This window comes from Anser cygnoides, chromosome 22 (assembly GCF_040182565.1).
Source record: "Anser cygnoides isolate HZ-2024a breed goose chromosome 22, Taihu_goose_T2T_genome, whole genome shotgun sequence".
Classification (NCBI taxonomy): domain Eukaryota; kingdom Metazoa; phylum Chordata; class Aves; order Anseriformes; family Anatidae; genus Anser; species Anser cygnoides.
Genome location: NC_089894.1, coordinates 3,367,948 through 3,383,771, shown reverse-complemented (window position 1 = coordinate 3,383,771; position 15,824 = coordinate 3,367,948). Strand labels below are relative to the sequence as shown.

The 15,824-nt window shown below is 47.9% G+C and overlaps 1 protein-coding gene across 3 annotated transcripts in view; it reads right to left on the bottom strand.

Moving 5' to 3' along the window:
* MAP3K14 (mitogen-activated protein kinase kinase kinase 14) overlaps nt 1-2,740 on the bottom strand; it is a 28,575-nt gene extending 25,835 nt beyond the window's left edge. For 2 of the 3 annotated variants that reach the window (XR_010826235.1, XM_048047828.2), the window contains exon 1: nt 2,646-2,740. The gene's annotated coding sequence lies outside the window, so the exon portion shown is untranslated. Of the gene's footprint in view, nt 1-1,784; nt 1,920-2,645 lie in introns of all 3 variants that reach the window. The other variant, XM_048047829.2, reaches the window with a different exon arrangement.
* Nucleotides 2,741-15,824: the final 13,084 nt, after the last annotated feature.

Sequence of the window (15,824 nt, the reverse complement as noted above, 5' to 3'; positions counted from 1 at the left end):
GCACCCCAGGTACCACTTCCATTCGTTCTTGCCTCCTCGCTGCTGTCTGTCTCTTCTCGGATGCTGCAGATGAGCTTCCTTGCCTGCCACGTTTCAGATGGAACTGAAATTAAGACAGTTCCGTTTTTGGCTGTGTCAGTTTAAGGCATATTATTGTAGCATGGGCCTGGGGTTGTTATTTAAACAAGCTCAGTGCTGTCAGCAAGGGAGAGGTTTCGATTTGTCTCAGAAGGGACTAAAAGAAAAAAGTTGTAGTACTCAACACACGCCCCTATCTTAAAACACACTTAATGCCACTGTAAGGTAATATGTTTAAGAGGAAAAGACTTGCTTCAAGTATTTAAGAGTTCCAAAGTAAAAATAAATAGAGCGGCTGGCTGATTAAACTTGGTGAGTCAGAGCAGCAGTTACTATTCCAGGATGCTCACAGCCTTCCCCTCCTCTTGCTCTACACAGTGTTATCTTCTCGCCTGTCCAGCGGGCTTCCAGACAACCTGCCTGGTTCCTCTCGGTGTCCTACGTGCTGCCAGGTGCTGCTGCATACACCTGCACCTGAAGGCCACCAGGTAAAGCCAAACCACCGCAGAACTCTCGGTCTGAAGGATTTCACTATCAGCGTTATGTTTAAGTTATGTTACAAATGATAATAAATATGTCAACATATTCTTTAAAGTGGTTGGATAGTAAATATTTCAAAATCCCATTTCAGCCATTTATATTGCTTACTGTAAACAGCCCGATAATGAGCCTCGACTTCTTTTTAGTTGCCAGACAGTAGTATATTGCAACAGTTTGGTTCCAAAGTCTGCAGGAAAAATATTTGACTGGGTTTAACCATCAGCAGAATTTCTAAAAGTATCCAAACACATCTATCTTCATTTCCTCGAGAACAGCTCACCCCTTAACAATTCTTTTCATGCTCTTGAACAAAGATAAGAATAACACCATTTACCCAGAGTTTATAAACATCACTGCATCCTCATTCATTCCAAGTGCCCAATTTTTCCAAGCTGCTTTGCAAACAAGTCTTACAGAAAGCATCCGAACAAACTCAGGACACTGCTTAACAACAGCCTGGTTTTGAAGACCCGCTTGTGGAGTGAAGCTATTTCCTAAATTACGGCAAGAAGGTATAGGAAGCACCTAGATGGACAACCTCCAGCACTAACCACAGAGGCACATTAAAATCAATTCTGCCCGAGTCAGCAGGTCCAGGTTTTTACCAGTTATTACAATGAATTGCTTTGTGGCTTGAAATTTTCAATGCACATTTATAAAAATGTCATATAAGACTATAAGGAAGCACTATTGATGAAATGTTAAGCAAAAAAAACAAAACCCAAAGCTTTGTCAAATTTAGCATAGAAGCATTTCTATGTAATCCTAATTCACAATCAGTCCTGTGAATTTAATTATCATCATACGATAAAGTAGAAATAGGAACCGACCAGAGCAATTTCTAATTGCCCATCCTGAGCAAAATTCCACGAGATAAACTTCCTTTGTAACTACAGCACACAAGAAGCACCTTTCCGACAAGACGTGCTCTGTCCTCTTCAGTGCCTTGTGCTCTGATGCTGCTTGGGCGTGACGAGCAAAGCCCGGCTTCCTTCAGCTCCAAGTCCCACGTGCCGAGCCCTCCGTCTGGTCGCCCACACACCCTCCTGACGGCGTGGTCCCCTCACACTCCCTCTTCCCCAGCACCTCCAGACCCCCTGCAAACCGACGTCCCTTCTCCTCGGAGCCTGCCGCTCTCCCAGGTTTGCCTGGCGCTTGCCACTGACCTCAAAAGCTGCAGGAGGCGAGTTACAGGGACGGCACGGTCACGCTTGGCTCCTTCCCGTTAGCAGCCAGAGGCATAATTAGGGACCACATCACTGCCACAGCAAGGGCTCAGCTCTGCCTTCTCGCTGTTAGCGCTGAAACAAGATTCGGGACAAACAGTGGCAGAGCTCGCTAACCCCGGCGACGCCGGGTCAGGCCCTGCAAATCCTTCAGGTTTTTTGTTTGCCACAAGCTCCCTTGTTATATCCCTTCTTCGCAGCATGCTGTGCGAAGATTCGGCCTCTCATAACAGTTAAAATTTAATAGTTAATAGCAAATGACTCATTCCAAAGGAATCTGGTGGCAGTGCCAATAACAGATTTTAACGTGGTTAAAAGGCAATAAAGCGGCGCGCTACAGACACGCATTTCAAAGTCCGGCCCGGTTGCTCTTATCCCTACTGTCACGGCCCAGAAGGTGCAAGATATTGCCCGTAAAGGAGCGAGAACAAACACCTCGTAAAAGAAATTCGGGGGCTGCTGGGTGCTGCCCCCCGCACGTCCCCACCAGGCAGACAGGAAGCACCGAGCTCAACCACAGCGGCGACTAATTAATCACCAGAGCAGCACCAGGACCTCCAGCCCCAAAAAAGGGCCAAGGGGCGGGTAATTCCATTTTTATTCAGCCCTGGGGTTTAGGGGACCGGGCTCCATTTTGCCGAACCGGGAGCAGCCCCTGCAGAGCGGGGGGCACTGGGGGGCTCGGGGCTCCGGGCTCAGTGCCCCTCGCTCCGCCGGGGCTGCTCCCAGGGTTGCTGCCCCCACCATCGGCTCGACCCGAGCAGCGCCCAGCGCCGCCCCGCTCCCTCCCCCGGCACCTACCGCGGAGCGCGGGGCCCGACACAGCTTCTCCGTCCCCGTCGGCGGCTCCCGCACACTGACAGGCGCGGCCGGCCTGCGGCTCCACCCCCCTCGCGGCGCCAACCAATCGGCGCTCCCCTCGCCCGCGTGACGGCGCCCCCGCTCCCGCCCCCGCCCTCCCGCGCCCAACCACCGCCCGCCGCCTCCCGCCGGCCACGCCCCCAACCCGGCTTGGCGGGGAGGCCGGGGGCGGCTCGGGCTTCCCAGAAGTGGGCGGGGCTTCCTGCAAAGCGGCCCCGCCCACAGCTTCCTCGGGGCGGTGCCGCGCTGCGCGTGCGCGGGGCTTGGGGAGGGGGGCGGGCTGCGCGGGGGAGAGGCGCGGTGCGCATGCGCTATGGAAATAGGGCGGGGGGGGGGGGAAGGAGGGTGCGCGTGCGTGCAGGGAGCGTTAAACGGGCGCGGGCCGCTGAGGGGGTCGGTGTGTGCTGGGGGTTGGCCCCTGAGGTGGTTCCGTCTGCTGCTCGGGGAGGGGGCTGCTCGCAGCGGGCTCTTCTCCTTGTGCCCTTTGGAGAGGGGTGCTGCTGGCTGTAGCTTTTTATTATTGTTATTTTTATTTAACAGACCCCAATAAACGATGTTCTCCTGCACCGGTCCCAGCTCTGGGCTCGGTGGTTGTGTGTGGTGTGTGGCTCTGGGGTGCGGAGATCGGAGCTGCCACAATAAGGTGGCGGGCTGGCTGTCAGGGGGCTTGCTTATGTGTTAAATTCCGTCTTTACTCTTGGCTGAGGGAGTTGTTGGCTCCTTTGTTACCCTTTGTGGCTTTGTTGCCTCCTGACCGTTAAGTGCCAGGAGAAGGGCTGTGAGGAGGGGGATCACCGTCTGGCAGCAGTGCTGCTGTGAGGGTGCTATTTCTCAGTGCTATAAGCTTGTAATAATCTTAGGGTTTATTTATTTGTTTGTTTCATCACTGTTACCTGGTAAACTGTGTGTGCCCCGTCCCTGGCAGTGCCCAAGGCCAGGCTGGATGGGGCTGGGGGCAGCCTGGGGGGCCTGCCCATGGCAGGTGGTGGCACTGGATGGGCTTGAAGGCCCTTTCCAACCCAAACCGTTCTGTGAGATATATCACTTTTACCAAGTGGTAAGATGAGGGGGAATGACCTCAAGTTGTGCCAGGGGAGGTTTGCGTTGGCTGTTAGGGGAAATCTCCTTACTGAAAGGGTTGTGCAGCATTGCAACATGCGGCCCAGGGAAGTGGTTGAGTCGCCATCCCTGGAGGTCTTCGAGAAATGTGTAGATGTAGAAGTTAGTAGCATGGTTTAGTGGTGGACTTATTTGTACGAGGTTAAAGGTTGGACTAGATGAACTTACAGGTCTTTTCCAACCTGAGTGATTCTGTGATTCTGATAGTTTACTCTCAATACTAATCTGTGTAAGCAGCATTACTCTTTGCTTTGATGGTAAGGGTCACTTTAGGTAACTTCTGTTCGTTGTCTTGGGGGGCTGGGGGCCACGGAAAATAATCTTAGAGGAAATAATTTCAGACCTTTCAAAAATGCTAATATATTTGCTTAGTTCCGCAGGATTTGGCCTCCTTGTATGACATACAGCGTGCTTTGCCCCATGCAGAAGGATGGCTCATGGTAGCAGCAAATAGGCTTTGTATGATAACCACCGTGGCGGTGCTCTGAGCAGTCTTGAAACTTTCAAGAGTGCAACCCCAAATCCCTCACCCTCCGTATGTACTGGATCAATACAGGTGCCTCTTGCTCAGATGCCTCACATAGTTTGGAGAGAGCTTTTCCATCACGAGAGCCCTTTCCTAAGAAAAAAGGGCAAAACAATATTGAGAAATAATCCCTCGTTGCCCAGTTACAGTACAAAACCAGAGTCACAGCAGGCTGCTATCAAGCATGATCTCTTAATAGTCAAGAGGCAATTCTGCATACTACTCCGATACTTCTGGAAATGGTTAAAATGGAAACAGAAAACGCTGGGAGTGGGGATGGTGTCAGGTCCGTTCTCTCAAGGAAGCAGCCAGCAATTGCAGGTGGCTTTCAGTCCTTCCTGGAGGAACTGAGCTATAGTCAGCTCTGCGTGGGGTGTAGGGAGAAAACTGAGCTGCAGGGATAGGGCTGTGTTTTCCTGTGTTCCTTACAGTACGTGTTCTACTCACAGAACTGGATCCACCCAATCTAATGTCCCCTGAGTAAAGAATCATCCTTGCATCCAAGCACTAGGAAAACCTCAAGCAAGGAAAGAGTTGCAGAGAGTTGTGCTAATGACTAGTCACATCTTTTCCAGACGTTCAGAGCATAAGAAAAATGTGTGGTGTCAGTTGGTCAAGATGAAGAACTAGAAAAATTTTAATATGCCAATGGAAGTTGAAGTAATTTGATAAAAGTTCTGCCTTTGAAAATCTGAGGGGGTATTTGCAAGGTTATTTTTGCTGGAGTAGCTGAGGTGATTGTAATAATGTGTTTTGAGGTATTTATGACCTTGACATTTTTATCACAGTGGAAAGAATATAAAAAAAAATCTTTTGACAGTAGAATGGACCTGAATAGTCACTTTATGATTTTTTTTGAACAAGCCACACTTTCCATTTAAGTTACATTTTGTAACTGCTATCTGAAGATGGTGGGCAGGAGGTATGTGGTAATGAGAGTTTGAGAAGCACATTTGGCACTCATAACAAGCCCAGGTTCAAGCTGAAGCCCAGGTTGCTGCTTTTGTCTTGTGGTTAAGTTATGTGAAATGAATCAATGGTATCAATCAGCTTACTGGCAGAGAAGTTTGTCACCCTTGAAGCTGTAAAGAATGTCTTGAAAGCATGAACAAAGTGTAAATAATGTAATAATGACTGCTCTAGTAAGCAAGCAGCGTTCATGACATGCAGTAATAGCTTGGAGATGTGAAGAGTCCCATTAACTGGAAGAAACATGAACATGTACTGATCTGTCAGAGCTCTCCTGACAACTCTCCAACAGAATAAGCGTGCTTGGAGTGGGGTGGGAGCACAGCGCGTCCGACCCACCGAAGCAGAAACCTCCCAGCTGGTGGAGGTGAGGCCGGGAGACAGGCAGTGGCCGCCTGACCTCTGCTCTGTCCTTTCCTTACTTAGAGGGACAAGTACAATCAAGCTCCGGTTTCTATTGCGGCAATAAAACCCACAAGCAGTTATCAGAGTGAGTACAAATAGAGCGAATGCAAATATAACTCTGTTCCTATTTATGTGTGTTGCTCAGGGTGTATTAGTTCCTCGGTTTGGAGGGTTAATTCAAATGGCTACTTTAATAGTTGGTGCAAGATACACATAGCCCTTCCTTTGGGTGACCCAACAACGTGGAGCCCTGCTTCTCAGCACATGTGCTGTGGTTACAGTTCCAGCTCAGAGAGCACAGACAGTTTCACAGGCCTTTTTGTTCCTGCCTGGCTTGATTATGGTGAACTACCCAGGGACCACTGATCAAAAAAGGCTTTTAACTTGGAATTTTCATTCCAAGTTTGGTTCTGGCTGCGTATGTGTGAGCCAAGAGCAGCGTGTGACAAAAGGGGAGTTGGGTAAGAATTCAGACCAGGCAGGCTGCTGGCAGTTCAGCGGGACTTGGCTCATACCACCTTGATTGAGCTTCAGCCTCACCCTGCAGCCCCTGTGGCCCATCACTGTGTTAACATAGAATTCTGACCACTTGACCTTCCTCACCCTCCCTGTTATCTCATCCCAATCCCTTTCATTATCTCATCCCAGTCCCTTTCGAGAAGTCTGGGTGCTGCTGAGCTCACAGCACAGGAGGTATGGGAGCAGTTGCCTTAGGTTACTGCTGGCTTTTCCAGAGCAGCTATTGTTGGTTCCAGGTCACCCCTTGAAATAAGGATCCCCTACTTCCACCTCTGAAGTCTGTTGCCCAGCCGTGGGCAGCCGTGCTGGAGCACCCACGTGGAATAGCTGGAGAGGATGGGGTGTCCCCTGAGCTGGGCTGCCAGCATCCCCCAGGAGCCCTGAGGCCAATCCTTCTGGGACTGTGGTGTACCTCCTGCATGGGAAGGGCTCCTTTGCCAGGTAGCGAGGTAGTCCTGACAAAGCAGTGCTCTGTCCTCCTGTGGGGCTCCAGGTTTGATGCGTCAGCTGCGGGATTCAAGCAAACGGTCCTCTAGTGCAGGTGGGAGAGACCCGAGCCTTTAAACGAAAGGTAACCAGATTCAGGCTCCCCGTGTTTCGTTGCAGTGTCCAGAGCCAACTGAAGAGCAGAATGTGTGAAATGGGGTTCTCAGCTGTTTCCAGCTTCAGAACTTAAACCTGAAGCAACTGGTTGAAAACTTGAAAAGTTTCACTTCCCAAATAGTGCTGTTCTATAAATACCCTGTGCAGTGGGATATGACATTTACTCCCACACATGAGGCACAGCATGCTTTGTAACTTGCATATTCCAGGCCTTAACCCTTGAGCTCTCTTGGGTAAAGACAAGGCGAGGAGCGCTCCTCTTCTGCTGGGTACACTCATGTTGCAGCCTCTGAGCTGGTGGGCTCAATGGGAGTGCAGTTGCACCTAGAATTATTGCACTTATATGTGGAAAAATTCACTTTAAACTCTTTGGATATCACGTACTGAAAGATGCTGCCTTAGGAATAACAATGCTTTATACATCTACAGCGAGCTTCTATCAAAAAAATCTCAAAGCATGTTCCTCCCCAAAGCAAAAGAGGTGCTTAAGGTAGTATGCTTTAATTTCCAGTTCTGCCACTGCTCTATGATCCTTGGCAAATCTCTTGGTTTCATAGTTTCAGTCCCAGGTGAAGCAATTGATACAGCTTTTTCTGTCTGTCTTCACGCTGCATGTACATACACATGAGAAACTCTCTGAGGCTCTGTCTTGGTTGGGTGTACCACAGACAGAAGTGCTCAGGAGCTGACACAGTGTTTTATAAACATCTTATACATAAGAATCAGTGGGAGTAGGTCTGTAATATCCCTCATTGAGGAAGAGAGGAAGATGCCTATATCAGTAGATTTAAAAACTAATGGGTAACTTATCTCATGCTCTTGTATAGCATAACTCCAAGTAAGCCATGTATCACAGCCAGACTTGAGCAAGATTAGCGAAGCAGTCTAGCACAGCAGCTGTACCTCCGAGGGAAATGGGGCCCCGGGCTTTTACAAGTCTTTGCTTACAGAATGCTGGCATATGACTGTTTCTCCAGTGTTAAAAGATTTTGCAGAAGAGGGCCACAGAAATTAATCCTAATGTTGGAAAAAAGCCATTCTGCTTATCTCATTGGGGTGGGAGATGTGAAAACAAACATAAGCCTTTTGTAGGATGGGTCTGATTCTGATCTCAGTTACGCTATGTTGATGTAATTCCTTTCAGTTGAATGGTGTGTTTATGGCTTGTGTAAGTGAGAAATCTGAAATCCATTGAAGCCTTTTCTTGAGTTTTTCATCAGCTCTTTTGAATACCAAGCAGTTCCAATTAATCAGCGTTTGGCCCCTGCAGGGAATATGCTTCTGTATGGCTTCCTCTTATCTCTGCCAAAATATGATCAAATTGCTTGTCTTTCTGAACAAGTTCTGCTTTTTGGCTCTGGTCTATTGTCAGGAAATGCATGTCAGCATTTTAACAGCTGTGTGTCCTGTTCAGAATGAGCTCTCGATCTGAGTTGGGTGCATATGGAGTAGGGCTGGGGCGAGCTGTCGTTTGTTCGCGTATGGTTAGGAGGATCGAGTAAACATTGATTTTACCTTCTGCTGTGAAGGTCATCCAAGGATTTCAGCACTCCATAAAACAGCTTTCGTGAAACTGTATCTTTGTCAGATTCTTCTGCAGAGGCACTAGCTCTAGTGTATAAAAAGAGGAAATGAGCACTAGAAAGATAAAGCCAAGATTATTAAAAGCAGACCCTGATTTGGGAGTTTCAGTTTTTTGGCTGCTCAGTTCAGGGACACTCAAGCATTCTTCTTGCAGATTACAGGACTTATATTGAAGTGATGAGTACTTAAATTCTTGGGAGGGCACTTTAAAGGGTTTCCAAACTCAGCTCCCTAAAAGTCATATTTTTTTTGAGAGTCACAGATTGCATCAGAAGGAGAGATGCTACTTGCAGCACCTCAGATATCTGAGGGTGTATTGGAAAATAAGCACAAAATGTTTGTAAGAATATTACAGTATTTGTGTGTTTTTTAAACAGAGGGTTAAGTAGTAAATGAAAAATGTTGCTTCTTAAAAAAATTCTTTTTATATAGCCTTGAGAGATCTAGCTCATCAGTTCTAAGAGGAGGTGAGATCAACAGCACTACTTGTAGCTGAATGCTCTGTGCGTTAACTGCTCAACCCAACAGGAGCAGCAGCTTCCTCAGAGGGAGCCGCTGTAATTCAGCTTCTTGTAGATTCTTGTAGATGTTTGTCAAAAATGGATCTCAGATAAATTTTACTCATTTAGAACTTAGATCTACACATCCACTACTTCTTTAATGGGAAGAATGTTCAGGGTTTCCAGACTGGTTTGACTGGAGTCTTTTGTCTTCACTAATGCGAAGAGATCAGTAACCAAGTAACTCCTTCAGCAGGAGGAGCTGAAGCTGATGTTCCCTGTGCAGGTTTTGCTTTGCATATAAAGAGCACTTTGTTCTTAGATAGCCAGTCTTCTTACACCCCACTATAATTTCACTGTTACACAATGCAGATAAAATGCTAGTAATTATTATTAGAACCCTGGCAAGTAATGCTGCGTACTCCCAAGCAAAGAAGTGGCATGCAGAGTCCAAAAGCCACACTGACTCTGCTTGGTGTATGAGCAGTGGTGTGCAGGTCACTCCAAAATGACACGCAGCTTGTTGCAAGCATGACTGCTGGAAAAGCATTTGGAAACCTGTCTTTACATTTCAGCCAAGCGATCTGGTGGCTTACATTTCACTGCGGCATTGCAGCACTTCGCAGTGCTCCTCGCCTTTCAAAGCATCGTCTTTGTGCTGGTATATCTGCTGGCATGCTTTTGCCACAGGCCCCAGACAGGGCAGTCAAGATACCAGCATGTTCATTTACAAGAGTTAATCTAGATAGGTTTTGTCCACAACCCACAGACTGATGGCTGATGACTTGGCTTACTTGGGCATTTTATTTGGGTTTCAAAGTGGTTACCGTATCACAGAATGGGCAGGGTTGAAAGGGACCTCTGGGGATCACTTGGTCCAACCCACTGCCGAGCAGGATCACCGAGAGCACCTTGCGCAGGATGGCATCCAGGTGGGTTTTGTGTATCTCAAAGATGTCTTTTGAATGCCTCCAGAGAAGGAGACTCCACAACCTCTCTGGGCAGCCTGTCCCAGTGCTGTCCCTCCCAGTAAAGAAGTGCCCCCTCATATTGAGCCAGAACCTCTTGTGCTTCGGTTTGTGCTTGTTGCCTCTCGTCCTGTCGCTGGGCACAACTGAATACTCTTGGGCACAACCCAATGTTCTTCCTCCCCAAAATGCAATGGTCTATAAATGACCACTTCCATGTTCGTTGTGCTCTTTCCTCAGTACGTAGAGCAAGAAGTGCACGTTGCACCTGTACTCCTCCATCTTGGCTGAGATTTTGTCAGCAAAGTGGGGCTGTTCTCAGCTGGGCAGTGGAGCCAAGTGATGCTGAGTAGATTACGCCCTTTATTAAGGGTCAGGGTGTGTAGGGTCAACATGTTACCTGGAGCAAAGCCTCCTCGGAGGGACAGAGGGAGATGGGCATCAGGCCCGGGCTGTCTCTAGAAGGCAGGGCACGTGTGTGCTGCCTGATGTGGTCATGGGTGCCATGACCCTCTTCTTGTTGTGCACAGTGGTTTCTTTCCCTGACGGCCTGAATATGGCTGTCTCCCCCACGCCTTGGGGAAGGTTAAGGGCTTACTCTGGGTCCAGGGACTTGGGAGCACGTCTGCTGCTGACATTACGAGATACTGCTTTAAGGACCAAAGGTTTTGGAGCAAACATTCAAATGGACAAATAGCACAGGTCTGTGCCCGAACCTCTGTTTCAGGCATTCGAACTCTTAAATTGCTGTTGAATGACATAATACGGGGTCTCGTTATGAAATATCCTGCCTCTCGACGAGGTCTGTGTCAGCAAGGCTTTCAGGATTCTCCTGCCTGTGCGCGGTCTTGTGCTGTGGTCATGAAGCCCTCTTTCTGCCTTACGGGAAGCTGGACCATTCAGAGCCATCTCACAGAGACTGACGGGCCACGTGGGTGAGCATGGATGGGTTTCCTGCGACAGGAGCACATCTAGGATGTGGTACAAGGGCAGGGAGGAAATCCCAAGAGGGTGGTGTCGGGACAGGGAGACCTGGGGGAGGCTCAGCTGTCGGCGGCTGTTGTTCTGCAGCCTCCTTTCTGGAATGTCCCACGTTATCCCAGCCCTCGTCCTCCACTTGAACCTTCAGAAATCCCGAGCAGTCGATAAGCTCATTCCTCTTACAGGCATTCAGATGGTCTGAATTAAAAACCAGCAGCTGCTCCCTGCTGTGTGGCAACTTCCGCTCCGTTTTTGCCAAGGGGCAAGTGAGCGTGGCCGTCCCCCTGCCCGAGGACGTGGACATAGCTCCATGTTCGTGCCTCCCCCCAGCCCAAGCAGGAGCTGGGTGTCCTTCCAGCAGGTTTGTTCAGTCGGCTGCTACAGCCTGGGACCCCATCCAGTGCTCTCGTACTGCTTCAGACCACGATCCTGACCCAATGCCTCTGCTACCCACCACAGGAACTTCCCTGTCTCAATTCGGCACTGGTCTAGTACAAATTAGCAAAATGACTAGTTGTAATTCTGTGTTACTAACTTTCTCAAAATTGGAAATATGAGAAAATATTGGAAGCGTTTGCATATTTTGTCATATTTCTCATGTGGTGGGAAGAGCTACCAAGAAACAGAAAACATTGAGAAAAGCAAAGGCGGTCAGCCACAGTGCAGCTAGAGACATCTGCTCTCCAGCGCTTTATTGTTTTTTAACTCTGGTTACCCTCTCCCTTCCCTGATGTCTGCAGCCTCTCACCTAGCTCCTCTCTGCCCAGTCCCACCTTGATGTCCTCCCCCACAGCTCTGCTGATCTCATACATTCATCGTCTTATTTCTATTCATTGAGACCTTTATTTCCCAGTGAAAGACATGTCCGTAAGATAAAATAAACTTCACAAATCTGAGAGCTTTAATTCCCTCTTTGTGTTTCCTTTCATATTTAACTTTCTAGGATAAGGATGTTCTTGGTAGAGGGAGTCCAGCTTGACATGATCCTCGTCCCTGCTGCTGTGCGAAGGCAGCTGGAGGGAAATGCACTTGGGTTTCCTTCTGCATGGCTTGTCCCTGGGTGAGCAGGCAGCCGGGGCCCAGAGCTGGGCATGAAACAGGGTGCAAACGTGTCTGAAGTCATCTCATGTACAAGACCATACAAGAAGATGACATTCCTCCTCTTGAAACAAAATACCGAAAAAGGAGAGAGATTTCTTTCACCAGGCTTGACAGCTAGATGTGAGGGGGAGACTAGCTAAATATTTACACACAGATCAATCAGGGTTTATTGTAGGCAGGCAAACCACAGCTAATATTAGGACCTGGCAAAACATGCAAAAAACAACACCCAGACGATCTTTGCTTTCCTAACACAAAAAGGGCCTTTACAAAATAGACTGAGAAGGCGTAAGCACTGTTTGTCTGTGGTGATAAATACAGGCTCTGTGGTCTTGTTCCCCGGGAGGATCCTTTAGCTCCTGTGCTGGTCCATGGGGCATTCTCCATGTACCTGCAGGAGGAACCAGGCACTGCCTCTTCCTCTGCTCTTCCACCATGGAAATTCAGGTGGCAATAATTAGGCAGTATCCTCATTAAACAGAAAACAAGTTTGAACAGGGGCATAACGCAAAGTAGGTCTTTATACAGGTATGTTTCCCACAAGAAATACTTTATTCCTTAAGTAACAAGTGGCAAGCAGTTGGCTCTGCCTTTACTTATGAAATTATGATAAAGCAAAAAATGCCAGGGACTGGAATTTCTAATCAAATTAAACCAAACTGTAAAAAGCTGTATAAATGTAAACAGGATAAAAATTCAATCAGACATTTGAATCAGACCTAATCAGACATTAACCTTACAGAAAGATGCATGAGATGCTTTAATTATGTACTAATCTGTTGCAAAATTACAAAAGCTGTTAAAAGCATGCTGCAGGCCAGAGATTTTATGCAGTAAGTCTTCACGTGCAATACGTCAACTGGACAGATGACATGCCAGCTGGGTGCCAAAGGCAACGCGGAGCCATCTCCCACACCTGAGGTCCTGCTGCTGTTTGGACATGGGAGGCAGGGAGCTGGCGGGGCCGAGGGAAACCCAGGAGACCCCCGCAGAGCCTCGTGCTCCTTGTTCAGGCCAGGAGCTCCGTATCTGCAGTGCTGTGGTGCTGCCTCCACCCAGAGAGAGATGGCTCAGGCTGCGGTCTGACGCACTCAGCCCCCACGACCGGGCTGTCCGGCACTGTTTTGCCTGGCCCCGTGAGTCACGCAGCAGCGAAGGTGGCTGTGCTCTGCTGGAGCCAGGCAATTTGCCACCTAACAAGCCCCCAGTTTTGCAGGAGCCAGCACTTCTCCCTCCCCAAGTGACCATCTCCCATACAGCCTGGGCACATTTCGGCACGCAGTACCTGCGAGGTGGGTGCAGCGTCGTAGTTTTTGCAAAATTTCAGGCACTTGTTCCTCCACTTGCTCTTTGGAGCACTGCTCAATACATGCCTATCTGTGATGTTAATGGTGCAAAAGATCAAAGTGTGCTTGTTGCAAGATTTCACCAGAAATGGTGGTTCCATAACCTGTCATTTTTTCCAGAGGAAGCATGGGGCCAGTCGTGTATGTGGAGGACTGCCTAAAGGGTTAAAGTTACAGCATTCCATCCCACACAAATCACCCAGCCTCTAGACTTTAACCGAATGAGCAGTTATTGGTTTCTCACAGTGCATGTACACGGTTGAAGTTGCACATTTCTGTCACTGGGTTTTGCAACGCTGAGGCGCTCGCGTTCGCAGAGCGTGCTATTCACTTGAGGAATCCAGTAGCAAGAGTAACAAAACAGTCCTGTGTTTGAAAAATGCAACAAGAAACCCAGTGGTGGGTCTGCAGGATCTCCAGGCAAACAAATTCACACTCTCAGCGGACACAGTATTACGGTATTACAAACCAACCCCTTCTCACACTGTTCCTGTTGTCCTAAATCCATATCCTTCTGATTAGTCTAACCTCTTTTCCCCATAGGGGGTGTCTTTTGTCATACAATCGTTTCCCCATAGGGCCATCTGTCATCTTAAGGCTGTTTGAATTCGTTGGTCACTTATTAAAATGAGAAATAAGTCAACAGCTGCAAATTGGATGCTTTCCAGTAGTTCTAGATGATTACTGTTACCACACGGGGCTCTGGGAGTCCTTTTTCCAAGTCTAGTATTTCAAAAGAGGGTGAAGCCCCCAAAGCAAACGTTGCTGGTCTGTAGCATGGAGAAGTGGAGCAGTACTGCTAGATTAAATTCCCTTGATCTCAATGAAAGTGCCCTGGATTTATCCGTGCAATCCTACAGGCAAAGTTTGGAGACAGTGTTTGTATTTGGTTCATTCCTGTAAGCCAGCTGGGCTTGCCAGGACTCAAGCTGAGCTTTAGAGAACCCCTCTCTCACTCTGGAGGTCACTGTAACTTATTTTTTTCCATCCCGTCCTTTGCAAGGTGTGAGGCTGTCTGTCTTCCCGGGTGCAAATCCCACCGTGCAGGCAAGGGGTGGAACAGAAACGCCCGGTGCTGCTGGGGTCAGGCTGATAGAGCCGGTCCTTTTCTGACACATGTATCCTTTTCTGTTGATCAGATGGGAAGGAAGTTCTGGAGGAAAAGGAAATGCAGTCACCAAGAGCTTTCCAGACAGCGGCATGCATGTGGCCTGAGCTTCCTCCGAGTCTCTGTCTGAGTTCCTGTCGCTGCACTGTTCGGATAGAAAAAGGCAGGTTGTTCTGCAGGGCGGCCGGCAGTCTCGGGACTGAGAAAGCAGCCAGGGTATGTTTGGTGATGAACATGTGAAGTGAACTTCTGTTACCGCCAAATGCTTTAAATAGCTTGAGCCTCACCCTCGAGTGCAATCAGCAAGGATCTACCCAGACCTGGTCACAAGGTTCGGGAACGAGGGTACGATTCTCGTGCTGCCACTTCAAAAGACAAATTGGGAAAGGCTCAGAAAACTTTACAAGAATGATTGGCAGTATGACAAACCCACCAACCAGATATGAAAGCAATGCTGTATTGAGTTTGTTTAACTAAGAATAGTTGGAGGAGTGACTCGATTACAATCTCCTACGAAGATTCTGAAGTTAGAGAGTTATTTATTTTAACAAATGAAAGGATGACGAGTGCCAGCAGCCAGGAGGAGAAAGGAGGCAAATTCAGGCTATCATGAAGAGCAGGAAAGGTTCACTGGAACCACTTGAACCACTCCATCAGCAATGTCCTAAAATCAAATCAAGTGTCTGTCTGAGCTGCAGGCTTGACCATCTCCCGCAGTAATTCCTGCATTAAAATAAATGGGTCTTGCCACAGCATGGAAGTGCAGCAAAAGATAAACTTATCATTATATCATATCCCTGTCTTGTGTCATGTTACACTGTAAATTATTTAACGCAGAGGCAAACTTTGTTCTGGCTCGTGTAACACCAGATGCAAAAAGAGCCTTATTCATCAACAAGATCCCAAGATGCTCTTGCAACAGACATCATGGGGAAAAGTTGTTGCATTGCCAAGTTTAGATGGGAGCCTAATTCTGTTCTCCATATACACAGGCTTAGACATGTCTTAACCAATCAAAGAGTTATTATAAATAACAGCAACCACTCTCATATTAGATGGAAAGCAGCTTCTAGCCTGTGAAGATGAGAAATAGGTTCCTCTTTTTTAACATGAATGCACACCTTTAAAAAGTCACTTCTAAAAAAAAAAAAAAAAAAAGGAAAGAAATTCTTAAGAATGTTTTTCTTAAGAAAAATAGGTTCAAAAATAGGTTCAAGAAGAATATAAAGCATAGTTAATCCCCTCCTACACACAGGACACTAACTCATTCTCCCCCCTGCCACATGCATATTCAGACTTCATGACAAAGGAGCCCGTGCTGCCAGCTATATCATCTGGAACCACAAATTTTACCCCATTCCTTGAGCAGAAACCAGTGTTTCTTTGGCTG